The following is an 18,276-nucleotide window of genomic DNA, read 5'->3' as shown; positions in this document are numbered from 1 at the left end:
AATTGCACTTGCCCTGCGTGTTGCAACAGCAATTCGCCCTCCCCCTGCTAGTCTATCCATTGTGATGTCATCAGTTGAAGCTGCCATTGTGATGTCATCAGTTGAAGCTGGTCGGTTTGAAATTCAAGGTATTTTGATTTTTATTAAACTTTAATCAGTAATAAGTCAATTAATCAGTAATAAATCGAGAAATAAAGCATAAAATGTTCAGTGAAGGTGTTCTAGGCATCTCCGGGGCAACTTTTGTACACAAAGGGTGGTGAGTACCTGGAACACGCTGCTAGGAGTGGAGGTTGAGGTAGATACAATAGCAGCATTTAACCCTCTTTTGGATAGTTATATGTATATGAAATTGAAAGAAATGGATTATGTGGAGGCAGATTAGAGGTGGTGATTAGTACGGGCGTCAGGGGTTATGGACAGAAGGAAGGAGAATGGGCTTGGGAGGAAGAGATAGATCAGCCATGATTGAATAGCGGAGTCGACTTGATAGGCCGAACGGCCTAATTCTACTCCATTCACTTATGAATTTATGAACTCGGCACAGACATTGTGGGCCTGTTCTTGTGCTGTACTGCTCTATGCTTTTTGTGCTGAATCAATTACTTAGCATACAATATCCAAAGAGTTAAATGTTGAACATGAACATTCATGCTGCACATTCTAATATATTAATATTTTTCCACACAATCGACCATAGCTTAGTTTGAGTAACTGAAACCAGCAGGTATCCCTGTTGTACCCTGCACAAAGATGTAATAATAGTATCAATCAATGTTATATTAATCAGCCACACAGTGAAAACTAGATGTCTCCATTAGAATAAATCAGTTTATTCATTACAACCCAACATGACAAGACAAATCCTTTGTATTGGGTTCTTGTTTACAAAAGCTGTGAGCAAGATAGACTTGTTTTTATAGCCAAGTAACTGGTAAATCTGAAGTAATGCATCTTGTTTCCATAGCTATTAATTTCAAGCAATGTTTATTCCCATACTTTCTTTGGCCAGTTACATCCAAATGTTTATTTCCCATGTTACTATTTGCCTTTCAGACATGTTACATTGATATATTGTGAGTTAGAAATACAAACAGTTTAATAGACAATAGACAATAGGAGTAAAGGACCTGTCCCACCAGCATGCGATGGCATGCGTCTAGCGCGATCAAACGTGGTCGCTTGAGGCGTATGGCCTCGCGGGGCCAGTCCCACTTCGATCGGCTGAGGCGTATGGAGTTGAGCGGGGCTGGTCCCGACATCGCGCGGGGCTCCAAAAATCTTGCACTGTTCGAAAATCCTGCGCGACAACGGCCTGTCGGCCCGCAGCCGTATTGAGGCCTCACGCAGCGCCTCGACGGGCGTACGCAGCGTCTTGACGCCGTACGCAGCATCTTGATGTTGTACGCAGAGTCTTGACGACGTACACCTAGCGCGTGGCGTTGCGCGATGACATCACCGCCCGGCGTGCCGTTGCGCGATGACGTCACCGCCCGACGCCGTGCCTCATCCAAATTCAGTCGGCCGGCCTCCTACCCACCTGATTGGTGAGTTTGACGTAAATTACGTCACGCGCGGACTTTGCGCGTACTTACCACGTACTTAGCACGTACTTACCGCGAACTTAGCGCAAACTCAGCGCGAACTCCGCTTCCGTTTGGTCGAGCTAGACGAATGCAATCGCATCCTGGTCGGACAGGCCCTTAAGTCATTTGGCTCTTCGAGCCAGTACCGCCATTCATTGTGATCATGGCTGATCATCCACAATCAGTACCTCGTTCCTGCCTTCTCCCTATATCCCTTGACTCCGCTATCTTTATGAGCTCTATCTCACTCTCTCTTGAAAGCAGCCAGTGAATAGGCCACCATTGCCTTCTGATGCAGAGAATTCCACAGATTCACAATTCTCTGGGTGAAAAAGTTTTTCTTCATCTCCGTTTTAAATGGCCTATCCCTTATTCTAAAACTGTGGCCCCTTGTTCTGGACTCCACCAACATCAGGAACATGTTTCTAGCCTCCAGCGTGTCCAATCCCTTAATAATCTTAAATGTTTCAATAAGATCCCCTCTCCTCCTTCTAAATTCTAGAGCATACAAGCCCAGTTGCTCCATTCTTTCAACATATGAGTCCCGCCATTCCAGGAATTAACCTTGTGAACCTAGGCTCCACTCCCTCAATAGCAAGAATGTCCTTCCTCAAATTTAGAGACCAAAACTGCACACAATACTCCAGGTGTGGTCTCACTAAGGCCCTGTAAATCTATAGAAGGACCTCCTTGCTCCTACACTCAAATCGTCTTGTCATGAAGGCCAACATGCCATTAGCTTTCTTCACTGCCTGATGTACCTGCATGCTTACTTTCGGTGACTGATGAACAAGGACACCCAGATCTCGTTGTACTTCCCCTTTTCCTAACTTGACACCATTCAGTTAATAATTTGCCTTCCTGTTCTTGCCACCAAAGTGGATAACCTCACATTTAGACTGCGTCTGCCCACTCACCCAACCTGTCCAAGTCACCCTGCATTCTCATTGCATCCTCCTCACAGTTCACACTGCCACCCAGCTTTGTGTCATCTGCAAATTTGCTAATGTTACTCTGAATCCCTTCATCTAATTCATTAATGTATATTGTAAATAGCTGTGGTCCCAGCAGCGAGCCTTGCGGTACCCCACTAGTCACTGGCTGCCATTCTGAAAGGGACCAGTTAATCCTCCAAACACAAGGCGTAGCTATGGGCACACGCATGGGCCCCAGCTACACCTGCCTCTTTGTCGGGTACGTTGAACAATCCTTGTTCGATGCGTACCAGGGCCCCATCCCCGACCTCTACCTCCGCTACATTGACGACTGCTTTGGTGCCACCTCCTGCACCCACACACAACTGACTGACTTCATCCACTTCACCACCAACTTCCATCCGGCACTCCAATACACCTGGACGATTTCCGACACTTCCCTACCATTCCTTGACCTCACCATCTCCATCGCAGGGGACAGACTCCTGACCGACATACATTATAAACCCACTGACTCACATGGCTATCTGGACTACACGTCTTCCCACCCTGCCCCCTGTAAAGACTCCATCCCCTACTCCCAATTCCTCCGCCTACGCCGCATCTGTTCCCAGGATGAGACATTTCATACCAGGGCATCGGAAATGTCCTCGTTCTTCAGGGAACGGGGATTCCCCTCCGCCACCATAGATGAGGCTCACACCAGGGTCTCATCCATACCCCGCAACACTGCTCTCTCTCCCCATCCCCGCACACGCAACAAGGGCAGAGTCCCTCTGGTCCTCACCTTTCACCCCACCAGCCGGCAAATACAACACATAATCCTCCGCCATTTCCGCCACCTCCAACGTGACCCCACCACTCGCCACATCTTCCCATCTCCCCCCATGTCTGCCTTCCGCAAAGACCGCTCCCTCCGCAACTCCCTCGTCAATTCTTCCCTTCCCTCCCGCACCACCCCCTCCCCGGGCACTTTCCGTTGCAACCGCAAGAAATGCAACACCTGTCCCTTCACCTCCCCCCTCGACTCCATTCAAGGTCCCAAGCAGTCGTTCCAGATGCGACAAAGGTTCACCTGTATCTCCTCCAACCTCATCTACTGCATCCGCTGCTCTAGATGTCAGCTAATTTACATCGGTGAGACCAAGCGTAGGTTGGGCGACCGTTTCGCCGAACACCTCCGCTCAGTCCGCCTTAACCTACCTGACCTCCCGGTGGCTCAGCACTTCAACTCCCCCTCCCATTCCCAATCCGACCTCTCTGTCCTGGGTCTCCTCCATTGCCAGAGTGAGCAACAGCGGAAATTGGAGGAACAGCACCTCATATTCCGTCTGGGGTCCTTGCGCCCTTATGGCATCAACATTGAATTCCCCCAATTTGGCTAGCCTGTGCTGTCCCCTCCCCTTCCTTCACCCTCTAGCTGTCTCCTCCCACCCTCCCATCCGCCCGCCCTCGGGCTCCTCCTCCTCCCTTTTTCCTTCTTTCTTTCCCCACCCCCCATCAGTCTGAAGAAGGGTTTCGGCCCGAAACGTCGCCTATTTCCTTCGCTCCATAGATGCTGCTGCACCCGCTGAGTTCCTCCAGCAATTTTGTGTACCTTCGAATCCCTACTCTTTGTTTCCTGTCTTCCAACCAATTTTCTATCCGTCAGTACCCTACCCCCAATACCATGTGCTCTAAATTTGCCCACTGATCTCCTATGTGGGACCTTATCAAAGGCTTTCTGAAAGTCCAGGTACACTAAATCCACTGGCTCTCCCTTGTCCATTTTCCTAGTTACATCCTCAAAAAATTACCGAAGATTAGTCTGGCATGGTTTCTCCTTCGTAAATCCATGCTGACTCGAACCGATCCTGTTACTGCTGTACAAATGAGCCGCTATTTCATCTTTTATAGAAACATAGAAACATAGAAAATAGGTGCAGGAGTAGGCCATTCGGCCCTTCGAGCCTGCACCGCCATTCGATGTGATCATGGCTGATCATCCAACTCAGTATCCAATCCCTGCCTTCTCTCCATACCCCCTGATCCCTTTAGCCTCAAGGGCCACATCTAACTCCTTCTTAAATATAGCCAATGAACTGGCCTCAACTACCTTCTGTGGCAGAGAATTCAACAGATTCACCACTCTCTGTGTAAAAAAATGATTTTCTCATCTCGGTCCTAAAAGACTTCCCTCTTATCCTTAAACTGTGACCCCTTGTTCTGGACTTCCCCAACATCGGGAATCTTCCTGCATCTAGCCTGTCCAACCTCTTAAGAATTTTGTAAGTTTCTATAAGATCCCCCCTCAATCTTCTAAATTCTAGCATGTACAAGCCGAGTCTTGTAGTGTATCTAGACTTTCAGAAAGCCTTTGACAAGGTCCCGCATGGGAGACTGGTGACTAAAATTAGAGCACATGGTATTGGGGGTAGGGTGTTGACGTGGATATAAAATTGGTTGGCAAACAGGAAGCAAAGAGTAGGAGTGAACGGGTCCTTTTCAGAATGGCAGGCAGTGGCAAGTGGAGTGCCACAAGGCTCGGTGTTGGGGCCGCAACTGTTTATATATTAATGATTTGGAAGAGGGAATTAGGAGCAACACCAGCAATTTTGCAGATGACACAAAGCTGGGTGGCAGTGGGAACTGTGAAGAGGATGTTAGGAGGTTGCAGGGTGACCTGGACAGGTTTGTGAATGGGCAGAAGCGTGGCAGATGCAGTATAATATAGATAAATGTGAGGTTATCCACTTTGGTGGCAAAAACAAGGGGGCAGTTTATTATCTCAATGGGGTTAGGTTAGGTAAGGGGGCAGCAAGACCTGGGTGTCCTTGTACACCGGTCACTGAAAGTTGGCGTGCAGGTACATCAGGCAATGAAGAAAGCTAATGGAATGTTGGCCTTCATAACAAGAGGAATTCAGTATCGGAGTAGAGAGGTTCTTCTGCAGTTGTGTTGGGCTCTGGTAAGATCACATCTGGAGTATTGCGTACAGTTTTGGTCTCCTAATTTGAGGACGGATATCTTTGTGATTGAGGCAAGTTCACGAGATCGATCCCTGGGATGGTGGGACTGTCAAATGAGGAAAGTTTGAAAAGACTAGGCTTGTATTCACTGGAGTTTAGAAGGATGAGGGGATATCTTATAGAAATCTATAAAATTATAAAAGGACTGGACAAGCTAGATGCAGGAAAAATGTTCCTAATGTTGGGTGAGTCCAGAACCAGGGGCCACAGTCTTAGAATAAAGGGGAGGCCATTTAAGACTGAGGTGAGATAAAGCTTTTTCACCCTGAGAGTTGTGAATTTGGGGAATTTCCTGCCACAGAGGGAAGTGGAGGCCAAGATCACTGGATGGATTTAAGGGAGAGTTAGATCGAGCTCTAGGGGCTAGTGGAATCAAGGGATATGGGGAGAAGGCAGGCACGGGTTATTGATTGGGGACGATCAGCCATGATCACAATGAATGGCGGTGCCGGCTCAAAGGGCTGAATGGCCTCCTCCTGCACCTATTTTCTATGTTTCTATGTTAAGAGACTGTAATTCTCAGAAATATTATCTCGACCAACCAAGAAGGACAAGGATAGAAGGTACATCTTTAAAGCATGATTTGCAAATCTTCTGTGAAGTAGCATGATTTAATCCACACCCCTTCTCCTATAACCACCCTTCAGTGGCCAAGCTTTGTCCTGCCCCCACCTCTCTTTTCCAGCTTTGCCCCTCCGGCCCCTATCAGTCTGAAAAAGTATCCCGATATGAAGCTTTGTCTGCTCATTCCCTGCATTGACTTGATTCATCGAGTTCCTCCAAAATCTTGTGTTTTGGACTTGATGTAGTTGGATATACATTTGAAACTCCATTACCACCAACACTGCGAAAGTACCTTCGCGAGAAGAACGCAAAGATTCAAGAAGGTGATTCAATATATCATTTCGAGTATAATCTTTGGCTCATGACTGCTTTTGTTGTTAAGTACGGTCAAGTACTTTGTGCTTTCAAACCAGCGAGCTGTATTCTTATTCTTTGAGTCACCGAGACAGAATCAAAGAGCACATAAATAGGCCCTGCGGACCGTCGTTGTACAGACCCATATTAGTCCCATTTACCTCCATTTGGTCCACAGAACTCTAGGCCTCAACTCAATTGTCCAGATGCTTCTTAAATGTTGTAAGATTTTCCGCCTCCACTACTTCCTCAAGCAGTGTTTCACATTCCAACTACTATTTAAAACAAAAATCTCTCAGATACCCTTGAAACATAGAAACATAGAAACATAGAAAATAGGTGCAGGAGGAGGCCATTCGGCCCTTCGAGCCAGCACCGCCATTCATTGTGATCATGGCTGATCGTCCCCTATCAATAACAAGTGCCTGCCTTCTCCCCATATCCCTTGACTCCATTAGCCCCTAGAGCTCTATCTAACTCTCTCTTAAATCCATCCAGTGATTTGGCCTCCACTGCCATCTGTGGCGGGGAATTCCATAAATTCACAACTCTCTGGGTGAAAATGTTTTTTCTCACCTCAGTCTTAAATGACCTCCCCTTTATTCTAAGACTGTGGCCTCTGGTTCTGGACTCGCCCAACATTGGGAACATTTTTCCAGCATCTAGCTTGCCCAGTCCTTTTATAATTTTATATGTTTCTATAAGATAACCCCTCATCCTTCTGAATTCCAGTGAATACAAGCCTAGTCTTTTCAAACTTTCCTCATTTGACAGTCCCACCATCGCAGGGATCAATCTCGTGAACCTACGCTGCACTGCCTCAATCACAAGGATGTCCTTCCTCAAATTAGGAGACCAAAACTGTACACAATACTCCAGATGTGGTCTCACCAGAGCCCTATACAACTGCAGAAAAACCTATTTACTCCTATACTGAAATCCTCTTGTTATGAAGGCCAACATTCCATTAGCTTTCTTCACTGCCTGCTGTACCTGTAAGCCAACTTTCAGTGACCGGTGTACAAGGACGCCCAGGTCTCGCTGTACCTCCCCCTTACCTAACCTAACCCCATTAAGATAATAATCTGCCCCCTTGTTTTTGCCGCCAAACTTTCTACTTCGCCTTATACTTGGGTCCGCTCCAATTAAACACTCCCACCATGGGAAATTTTATTTTTAATATCTACCTTATCCATCCCTTCATAATTTTGCACTTCTATCAGGTCATGCATCAGCGTCCTCCATGAGACGAATAGATCAGGAAGACGCACAGTGCGTCTTCGTCAAAGTAGGGGAATAAACTCACTTGAACTCACTTGAACTTGAACACAGGCAGGTGGGACTAGTGTAGCTGGGACATGTTGGCCGGTGTGGGCAAGTTGGACTGAAGGGCCTGTTTCCACGCTGTATTGTATTGCATTGTACAACGTATTATTGTATTATATTGTATTGTACATAGGCTTCGGTACATTGGACATAGGTTCAAGGTGATGGGGGGTTTAATAAGATTTAATAAGAACCTGAGAGGTAACTTTCTCACACAATGGGTGGTGGGTGTTTGGAACGAGCTGCCGGAAGAGGCAGTTGAGGCAGGTAATATCACAATGTTTAAGAAAAGAGGAGCATCAATAGGACAGGTTTAGAGGAATAGGGATCAAACGCAGGCAGGTGGGGCTGGTGGAAATGGGACATGTTGGCCGGTGTGGGCAAGTTGGACTAAAGTGCCTGTTTCCATACTGTATGACTATGACTTTGTGACAGCCTCCTCCACTCTGGGATAAACAACCCCAACAATCTTTGAGTCCTCTGCAAACTTACTAAACATACTCACTACATTGATGCCCAAGTGATTAAAGTGTATTACAAACCCAAGAATCCTAGTCAGTCCTATATTTAGTCATAGAAATCCAGTCAGAAAAGCAATCGCCGTCTACGCTTTCCAAGCCAATGTTGTATTCAATATTACAATATGACAGCTTGCCTTATATCCCATGTGCCTGATCTTTTGGTCTGTCCGCCATGCAGGACCATGACAAATGCCTTAGTAAAATCCATGTGGACAACATCTATGGCATTGCCTTCATCAATATACTTTGTTAGCTTTTCAAAAACATAAATTCAAATCAATTCTATTTTTTATTTAAACCACTAAATTCGGATAAATGTTGTTGTTTTTTTAAGAAGTAATATAAAACGTAGGCAGGAATTCCAGTATTTCCAGCATGAAAATGTAATGTCTGAAATAAAAGCAGATACGGAAGCAACATCTGAGGCATTTCCACAAGACTTGTGAATTGTGAAGCTAGAGGAAGGAATGAGGGACGAGGGGACGGGAGAAATAGGTACCAGGTGGAGGAAGAGGGGGGCATGGGGAGAAAGGGGTGGGAGGTGTTTGCCTAAAATTGGAAAATTCATTATTCATTCCATTGGGTTGTGAACTAAGTGGATTATGAGATGCTGTTCCTCCAGTTTGTTTCTCCATCTTCTGGAGTCACTGTGGAACTTGATTCACCTGACAACATTAGCCACTGGATCAACTGACATTTTCAACACTGAAATTAATAGGTTTTGATTTGGTTGGCGCCTGAAAGGTCATTACTCAAAGATAGTTGAGTTTACAGAGCATTCATAGATTAATTACATGTCAAAGCAGAGGCCAGAATGGATTACTGCTGCTTCTACATTGGACAAGGAAATATAGCCATGTCATCATCAACAATGGAAGCACAAGAGAGTGTAGATTCGGGAATTCAATGCAAAATAAAAACTGCTGGGGTTAACTCAGCAGGATGAGCAGCGTATGTGGATGAAAGGAGTTGTCGACATTTCAGATTGAGATTCTGCATCATGGTTGTTGTCGATATTGGTTTATTATTTTCACGTGTATATGATGCAGTGAAAAACGTTGTTGTGCGTGATTTCCAGGCAGATCACATTTGATTGAAATGTTCTTACGCATGTGTAGATTAGGTAGTGGAAAAATGAAACACAAACAGTGCAGAATATTGTGTTACAGCTGTAGAGAAAGTGCAGACAAAAATGTGCAATGGCTGCAATGTAGATTGGCAGTTCAGAAATAAATCCTTGGCATTTGAGAACCCAATTAAGAGCTTGTTTACAGCGGAAAGAAGTTCATAATCATAATAATTATAATCTTAATTTATTGGCCAAGTATGTTTTGCAACATACGGGGAATTTGATTTGCCATGCAGTCATACTAAAAAAGCAACAAGACATACAACTACACAAAATTTGACATGAACATCCACCACATTCCTCACTGTGATGGAAGGCAATGAAGTGTTATCTTCTTTCCTCTTTTTTCTCCCGCGGTTGTGGGAGTTGAACCATCCGCAGTAGGGGCAATCAAAGCTCCCACAGTCGGCAAGCGAAGCTCCCACGTCGGTGCGATCGAAACTCCCACGTTGGTGCGATTGAAACTCCTGCGGCTTGGGGCTCCCGAAGTCGGTCACCAGCTCCACGATGTTAGGCCGCAGTGTGGACGGAGTCATGACATGGATAAAGTCGCATCTCCGTCGAGGAAAGAGATTTGAAAAAAGTTTCCCCCACCACCCTCACCACCCCCCACACAGCACACTAAAACATGCATTTTACAACAATCTAAAAACAACAACGAAGGAAAAAGAAGAGACAGGCCGTTGGCGAGGCAGCCATTGTCGGCGCCACCTGTTTGTTATTGAATCTGGCAGTACGGGCTTTGAAGCTTTTTGTATCTACCGTCTGACAGGAGAGGGGAGAAGAGAGAATTATCGGAGTATGAGTGGTCCTTGATTATATTGACTGCTTTCCCAAAGCAACATGAAGTGCTATTGGAATGAATGGGGGAGGGAACTGGTTTGCATGATGGACTCGGCTGTGACCCGATATATCAACCATTGATTTCCCTCCACAGATGCTGTTCAACCAGCAAAGTTTCTCCTGAAGTTTGGTTTTTGCTATCGATTAAATATCCAAGCTTAGTTCATCCAGTCTTGGCATGAACAGTCACTAAAACAACCAGACCAACCTTCATTGCCTGTGAGGGATCGCCTAATCCATAATCTACATTTTACATCCTCCGTCACCTACACATTAAACCCCCTTTGAAAGTTCATATTATTTCAGTAATCACATCTTTAGTATGTGTTACATGAACATTCATTGAGGTAGAACAGTCAGTAATTCTAGCCACTGCCAGTGATAAAAAAAAAAATATTGAGTGATATTACGGCATTTATTCAGTTCCCTCTATGAATGAAGCCAAAAATGTATCACAGCCAACAAAGTACTGTTGAAGTAATACATTGTAATCATCATAACTTAAATTTGTAACTGAAATAATAACATTTAGGTGAGTGTTAGGAATAAAAGGGCCTCTTACTAAAGAAAAAAGCTAAAATAAAATAATATTTTGATACCAATCTAGGGATTTGGTTAAGCCTAGTATTATGTGCAGTTCTGGTCGCCCTATTAAAGGAAGGATGTGGAGACTTTGGAGAGGATGTAGACCAGGTAAACAAGAATGCACCCTGGATTCGTGGGTCTTAGCTATAAGGAGAGGTTGGACAAACTGGGATTGTTTTCTCTGGAGCTTCGGAAGCTGAGGGGAGACTCATTAGAAGTATATAAAATAATGAGAGGGAGATATAGAGTAGACAGTCAGAACTTTTTTTCCTGCCAAAGACTGGAAGGCATAGCTTTAAGTTGAGAGGGGCAAAGTTTAAAAGAGACGTGCGGGGTGTGTATTTTACACAGAGACTGGTGGCAGTCTGGAACGCACTACCAAGGATGGTGGCGGAGTAGATACAACAGTTGCATTTAAGGGGCTTTTAGATATGCACACGGATATGTATTGTACAGAGGCATATGGATCACATACAGGCAGAGGTGATTAGTTTAACAGCATCATGTTGATTCGGCACAGATATTGTGGGCCGAAGGGCCTGTTCCTATACTGTTCTATAATCTACATTCTAAATATTTCCCAAATTATATGAAAGATTAGCATTTTATCTGCACGATTGTGAATCATCTGGCATCTTCAATTATACAGTAATTAAAGGATCATTTTACATTATTTTCATTGACGTGTCCACTGAACCATATTTTCTGTCCAAACAGTCATTACAGTCAATAAAACGGAAATGTTCTTTCTGACTAATGCTAAGTGTGCTCTTTTGAAAATGTGCGGTTATATCTTTGTGAAAATAATCAACATATTGAAGTATTGGATCGGTGAAACCAACTGATGTTTCATTCTTTCCCTTTGTAAACAAAAAATTAATCATACTCCTTGGATAATGAGAAATAAAAGCATTCATCTTTCAATCGTGTCTTTCGTCCAACATTCTTATTACTTTCAATTTTCAGGTTAATCCCAATGGATTAAAGCTCACACAGCAACATGTCAACGCTTGTTGCTGGTGGCTGTGAAGCATAACTCGAATGTGAGCAACGCTCACAGAAGTCCCCAGTGCTGAAACATTGTTGATACAGGTGATTTCAGATATCATTCAGGGAAGGAACTTAAATTGGATTGAGGATAAAAAGATGGAAATGTCATGATGAATTGACGTCATACTCATACTTTATTAAAGGTACGTCTTTTGAGAAACAAAGGCTGTTGGTATTTGTCTACAAATGCCACGGGCATCTGTGAAAGACCATGTTTTGTTACTTAAAAGTTCTGGGTCACAGTTTAAGGATAATGGGGGAGATCTTTTAGGACCGAGATGAGAATTTTTTTTTCACACAGAGAGTGGTGAATCTCTGGAATTATCTGCCACGGAAGGTAGTTGAGGCCAGTTCATTGGCTATATTTAAGAGGGAGTTAGATGTGGCCCTTGTGGCTAAAGGGATCGGGGGTATGGAGAGAAGGCAGGTACAGGATACTGAGTTGGATGATCAGCCATGATCATATTGAATGGCGGTGCAGGCTCGAAGGGCCGAATGGCCTACTCCTGCACCTATTTTCTATGTTTCTATGTCTAAATCTTTTCTGGAAATTCTTCAGGGGTACCTAAAACTTCATTGACATGGTACCACAGATAATTTATATTTGTTCTCAGGACTATTTGCTGGAACTAAGATATCAGAAATGAGTAACATTATATGTTTTCATAAAACATATGATAGGGATAGGAATTCTAGGATCATTCTAGTGGAATATTTCATAAGTTGGTTTCAATCATACATTACACGACATGAGAGACATCGGTACAACTCCAGGCATCTCTGTCTTACCATGTCATAAGTACAAAAGATGGGGAAGCAATTTCGTGAATCTTGTTAACAACATAGGAAGAGCCCCATTATGTTCGGAGATTGGTTTTCCAGCAAAAATTATATTGCGCAGCATATAATAATTTATAACACGTAAGGATTTGAGTATAGGAGCAGGGAGGTTCTACTGCAGTTGTACAGTTTTGGTCTCCAAATCTGAGGAAGGGCATTATGCCATAGAGGGAGTGCAGAGAAGGTTCACCAGACTGATTCCTGGGATGTCAGGACTTTCATATAAGAAAGACTGGATAGACTCGGCTTGTACTCGCTAGAATTTAGGAGATTGAGGGGGATCTTATAGAAACTTACAACATTCTTAAGGGGTTGGACAGGCTAGATGCAGGAAGATTGTTTCCAATGTTGTGGAAGTCCAGGACAAGGGGTCACAGCTTAAGGATAGAGGGGAAATCCTTTAGGACCGAGATGAGAAAAACATTTTTCACACAGAGAGTGGTGAATCTCTGGAATTCTCTGCCACAGAGGGTAGTTGAGGCCAGTTCATTGGCTATATTTAAGAGGGAGTTAGATGTGGCCCTTGTGGCTAAAGGGAGCAGGGGGTATGGAGAGAAGGTAGGTACGGGATACTGAGTTGGATGATCAGCCGTGATCATATTGAATGGCGGTGCAGGCTCGAAGGGCCGAATGGCTTCCTCCTGCACCTATTTTCTATGTTTCTATGTATAAAGGAACAGAGTTTTTGAGCATATTTTCTTGCTTGACAAATGTAAAATCTACAGTCACTTGAACTACAAGGCTCCTTCTCAGCTCCCAGCTTGGTAGATTATGCTTATGACTGAACCTTTGCCTAGCAGTGGATGGTAAAGCAACTGCAGGATGTTCTTTGTCAATTAATGGAGGGATAAGCCTCATACGGGTTCACAGCACGTTTTGGCTTTACTCTAGTGAAGACTTCTTCTGCTGGATATGCTTGGTTGGTGCCCCTTTAAGTTGGCATCTCTCCCTTCCGCAGTGTGAGAACAGAAGAAATAGGAGTATGAAATTTGGCCTTTCAAGACTGATCTATCATTTATTAAAATAATGCAAGATCTTCTTTGATGGTGGCATTGTGATGCAGTGGTACAGTTGCTACCTTACAGCACCAGAGACCCGGGTTCAACCCTGACCAACGATGCTGTCTGTATGGAGTTTGTATATTACCCCCGCAACCTGCATGGGTTTTCTCCAAGTGCTCCGGTTTCCTCCCACACTTCAAAGATGTACAGGTTTGTAGGTTAATTGGCTTTGGTAAAATTGTAAATTAATGTGTGTAGGATAGTGTTAGTGTGCAGTGATTACTGGTCGGTGCAGACTCGGAAGGCCAAAAGGGCGTTTCTGCACAGTATCTCTTAAGTAAATTAAACTAAACTAAGCTTTTTACAGCATTACCCCATATCCCATTAATACTCAGAAAATGATCCATTTCTTTTGAATGAACAAAGCACAGTTAATAGACATAAAATGCTGGAGCAACTCAGTGGGACAGGCAGCATCTATGGATAGAAGGAATGGGTGACGTTTTTGTTTCATTTTTGGAAACACTTAAAGTGTTTCAACTTTTGGAAATTGTTCGAAGCAAGCCCGTTCCCATATCAGTGCCTCAACAGCAAGGTGAATCGGATGAGGGTGAGATGTAAATGCCAAGAACAAAAGCAAAGTTTTCAGTCAAAAACAACGGGTGGTGAATCTGTTGAATTTTTGCCACAGAAGGATGTGGAGAAAAAGTCAGTGGATATTTTTAAGGCAGAGATAGATAGATTAGTGATTAGTACAGGTCAGAGGTTATGGGAAGAAGGGAGAAGAACGGGGTTAGGAGGGAGAGATAGATCAGCTATGATTGAATGGCGACGTAGACTTGGTTGGTCGAATGGCCTAATTCAACTACTATCGCTTATGATCTTACAATCTTATGAATGCTGTGATCAGAGAGCAAATCACAAAGTGCTGGAGGAACTCAATGGGTCAGGTAGCATTTGGAAAGAGAATGGACTGACAAAGCTTCAGGTCGGGACCCTTGTTATAGACGGCTAAGTTTTGCTCAGATTCCAGTATTTGCATTCCTGGATCAACACAAAATGCTAAAGTAACTCTTCGTGACAGGCAGCATCTCTGGAGAGAAGGAATGGGTGACGTTTCGGATCGAGACTCTTCTACAGACTGAGAGTCAGGGGAGAGGGAGACACAGAGATGAGGAAGGGTAAGGTGTGAAAACGAGACATCGAAGGGTATGATGTTCAAGGAGAATGTAGAATAGATCATTGTTAGCTGGGACAAGTTGACAACGAAGCATACAGTGATAAAAATTAACCAGGGAGACAGTCAGATTGGTCAAAGATCTAGGAAGGGGAAGGGATGCAGAGGGAAAGCCAGGGTTATTTTAAGTTAGGAAAGTCAATATTCATACCGTTGGGTTGTAAGCAGTCATCCCACTTTTGCATCCTAAACATTAGGGGCAATTTACAGAAGCTAATTAACCCCAAAATCTGCATGTCTTTGAAATGTTGGAGGAGACCGGAATACCCAGATAACATGTTCAAGAAGGAACTGCAGATGCTGGAAAATCGAAGGTAGATAAAAATGCTGGAGAAACTCAGCGGTTGCAGCAGCATCTATGGAGCGAAGGAAATAGGCTAGTCTGAAGAAGGGTTTCGGCCCGAGCTAAGGGAAATCTTGAAATCAAGGAGAATAAATTCATACCAGAGACATGAAACGATTGTGAAAAATATTAGATGTATACATCAGGCAGGGGAATCCTTAATTAGAACGGATCAGGAAAATTAGAAAGAAGAGGAGTTCATTGGGGAAAGATGCAGTATAATTTTTCATATGCTCTGATGTGGGAAGGAAATGGTTCCCACATCAGAGAAGGAACATTGTGCAAATGATATCCAAATTAACTCCTGTCTGTAGTTTAGGAATGGATGGAATTTTTTTTGCAATTGTGGCATGTAAAGAACTTCAGTTCACAAGAAATGTTTGCTGGATATTTCTGATCTGTTGTTGCTGAATTTCCACAGCCAACCCATTTCTGGTGTGTTTGCATGCCTTAGTGTGTATAAGAATGAAATTGGTATCTAGAGGACAGAAATCCTGTTTGTTTCTAAATGTGAATGATGCCACGTTCATAAATTGTTCAGCTAGATAGAAGAGGAATGAAAATGAGATCATGCAGATCATGAACAGGAATCAGCCACTTGGTCTCTCAAGCCTGCTAGGCCACTAAATAATGACGGCACGGTGATGCAGCGGTAGAGATGCTGCCTCACAGCACCAGAGACCCAGGTTCGATCCTCACTATGGGTGCTCTCTGAGTGGAATTTGTCTTTTCTCCCTGTGACTGCATGGGTTTTCTCTGGGTGTAGACAAAAATGCTGGAGAAACTCAGCAGGTGCGGCAGCATCTATGGAGCGAAGGAAATAGGCTAGTCTGAAGGGCCGAAACCCTTCTTCAGACTAGCCTATTTCCTTCGCTCCATAGATGCTGCCGCACCTGCTGAGTTTCTCCAGCATTTTTGTCTACACCCAGAGAAAACCCATGCAGTCACAGGGAGAAAAGACAAATTCCACTCAGAGAGCACCCATAGTGAGGATCGAACCTGGGTCTCTGGTGCTGTGAGGCAGCATCTCTACCGCTGCATCACCATGCCGTCATTATTTAGTGGCCTAGCAGGCTTGAGAGACCAAGTGGCTGATTCCTGTTCATGATCTGCATGATCTCATTTTCATTCCTCTTCTATCTAGCTGAACAATTTATGAACGTGGCATCATTCACATTTAGAAACAAACAGGATTTCTGTCCTCTAGATACCAATTTCATTCTTATACACACTAAGGCATGCAAACACACCAGAAATGGGTTGGCTGTGGAAATTCAGCAACAACAGATCAGAAATATCCAGCAAACATTTCTTGTGAACTGAAGTTCTTTACATGCCACAATTGCAAAAAAAATTCCATCCATTCCTAAACTACAGACAGGAGTTAATTTGGATATCATTTGCACAATGTTCCTTCTCTGATGTGGGAACCATTTCCTTCCCACATCAGAGCATATGAAAAATTATACTGCATCTTTCCCCAATGAACTCCTCTTCTTTCTAATTTTCCTGATCCGTTCTAGTTAAGGATTCCCCTGCCTGATGTATACATCTAATATTTTTCACAATCGTTTCATGTCTCTGGTATGAATTTATTCTCCTTGATTTCAAGATTTCCCTTAGCTATTTCATGTATCTGAGATTATCCACTCGCAGGTACAAAACGACATTTACCTTGATGGTGATTGAAGTTCACTACGAGTCATCCATTAGTGTGCTGCGCAGTAATTTTTTAGCGTATAGATACATTTCTAGGCCATCACATCTACACAACCCCAACACCTCCCCTACACTTCACTCAACTTTCATATTGACCTGTGACACTGAGATATTCCCTGATTCCCATCCTATGGAACATCCTTTGAAAAAAGGGTCTTGACCTGAAACGTCAACTATTCGTTCTCTGCAGAGATGCTACCTGACTCGCTGAGTTACTCCAGCATTTTGTCTCTATCTTTGGTTTAAACCAGCATCTGCAGTTCCTTCCTACACACTCTGTACATTCCTCGTGTTGATCTCTCATTTTCTTCTCCATCTTCTTTAACCTTCTACCCTGCACGGTGATTTCCATTTTTACGTATGTTTCTTGCTCCCAAACCTGGTGGGAAGCAAATGACCTTGTATCCTATTGGTTTGGGAATATCTAGAATATCTATGGTCAAGCCAAACACAAAGGCCCACCATCAGCCCAATCTCAATACCACTTCTGAAATATTCAATCCATTTACCTTACAATGATAAAATAACCTTGAATCTCAGGAGAATAAATACAGTGGCAGAAGAGGACGGTAAACAGCGACTATCTGCTGCCTAAAGCTGAAAAGGAAGGTGACAGAATAACTAATGAAAGACATAGTTGTGGAAATACCACCTGATCCATGAACAGTTCCCAAAGAAGAACTATAATTAGTTTTGAGATGGTAGATTTCAAAATATTTTATGGTTTCACTGCACTCGCTAATAGTTAGTTTACTAGCATATTTCTTTGATGAGACAAATTTATTCTCAAGTTTGATTAAAATCCAACGCAGTAGTGACAAATTAGAATCCAGTCAAACAGACAGCTTAAATTATTGGTGACAATCTTTGACCAGAAACAGCAATTATCAGAGTGTCAAACACAGGAGCATTTAAAAAGAAGTGTATTGGGGTCGTGAATTTTACATGCCACCAAACGTTTAATGGATTTAAAAACTCAAGCAAATGTGGATAGTTCACACACTTATCTATTCAACAAAATAATGATAAGCTTAACAAGTGCTCGTAAACTCCAAGAACATAATTATTGGTCAGTAAAAAAAGTAGTGCCCTCATCATGTTCGTAGTTTGTAAAGACTATGGGGTAAGAAGATGCAAAATTCATTTAGGATAAAACCAGACAACAATATATTTGAAGCCCTCACTTCAATGGCAATACGAAGAAAGTACATATCACAAATCTTATTGAGGATAGT

At 43.5% G+C, this 18,276-nt stretch overlaps 1 protein-coding gene across 2 annotated transcripts in view; it reads right to left on the bottom strand.

Annotated features, from left to right (window-relative positions):
• Positions 1-18,276, bottom strand: part of ctnna2 (catenin alpha 2) — a 1,182,272-nt gene that overhangs the window by 454,903 nt on the left and 709,093 nt on the right. The gene's annotated exons all lie outside the window — the stretch shown is intronic.

Source organism: Amblyraja radiata, chromosome 1 (assembly GCF_010909765.2).
Source record: "Amblyraja radiata isolate CabotCenter1 chromosome 1, sAmbRad1.1.pri, whole genome shotgun sequence".
In the NCBI taxonomy this organism is placed as follows: Eukaryota; Metazoa; Chordata; class Chondrichthyes; order Rajiformes; family Rajidae; genus Amblyraja; species Amblyraja radiata.
The sequence above is the reverse complement of the archived record's forward strand: the minus strand, read 5'-3'. Positions and strand labels throughout refer to the sequence as shown.